This window comes from Montipora capricornis, chromosome 13 (assembly GCF_036669925.1).
Source record: "Montipora capricornis isolate CH-2021 chromosome 13, ASM3666992v2, whole genome shotgun sequence".
In the NCBI taxonomy this organism is placed as follows: Eukaryota; Metazoa; Cnidaria; class Anthozoa; order Scleractinia; family Acroporidae; genus Montipora; species Montipora capricornis.
In genome coordinates, this window is record NC_090895.1 from 46,577,662 (window position 1) to 46,578,869 (window position 1,208).

A 1,208-nucleotide genomic window follows, 5' to 3' on the forward strand; every position below is an offset into this window, starting at 1 on the left:
ACTGTATTGTGATCATAAAAAAAGGGAAGTGTTCTCGTATGGAAACAGGAATTAACAGAGTTTTATGATATTCTGGTAGTTCTAAAAGTGGAAAACTCTTAGAAGTATAAAACATCTTTATAAAAAATTGAATTGTTTCCGGGATTGTCCGAGGTTAAAATATCTTTAAAACCGACGTTTCGACCAGTTTTACTGGTCTTCTTCAGGTTGTTTAAAAAATGTTATGAATATGGCGGATCGTTTTTAGTCGTTCCGCTTGGTGACCGCAGAAGACGTATCATGACCATTACACGACGTGTAAATGATGTCAAATTGCGCGGGGTACAGTCTTTTTTCTTCATTTCTCGCGCAATTTGACATAATTTACACGTCATGTAATGGTCATGATAAGTCATGTGCGGTCACCACGCTGAAGAACTAAAAACGATCCGCCATATTGATAACATTTTTAAACAACCTAAAAAAGACCACTAAAACTTGTCAAAACGTCGGTTTTAAAGGTATTTTAACCTCGGAAATGCCCGGAAACAATTCAAATTTTTATTTATGCTTCATGCTCCACACAGTCTGACTGATATTGTTGGCAAGGCATTGATCTGGGCGAGCTCCGTTTGTTGGGACACAAATAATGCCACATTTGTTTGGGATATTTTTGCCAAGCCCTGATGGGCTAGGCCGCTTATTGAAAATCAGCATGGTAACCTATAAAATACCCAACTATAGAAGACATGATCCCAGCAAAGGTGAGAGGACACACGCCATCCCCAAGAAAGTAAAAAAAAAATAGGAGGGTGGGGAGGGAAAATTAATTTGACTCTGTTGAATCAGCCTCCGCCTAGGTTGTGCAAACGGTGAATGATCTCTAGGAAATCCCGGATGACAGAAATACCCAAACTCCAACATGGGGAGTAACTAACTAAGCATGTCACACTCAGCATAAATGCATTTATTTCCTCTGGGCAATAAATTTCCTTTTATGTACCTAGTATGTATATAGTTACCATTTCTTTGGCGATATTATCATTTAAATAAGGCGAAAATTAGTCAGTGACAATCAATATGATGATTTTATTTGCTCATTTACTAGAAAATGGGGTCCTGGCTCAGATTAGATAAACGGTTTTACAAAAAGAACCAAAATGACAAACTGGAATAACACTTAGTATTAATCTTACAAGGGAAAGTTTTAAATGCACTTTATTTTTTGG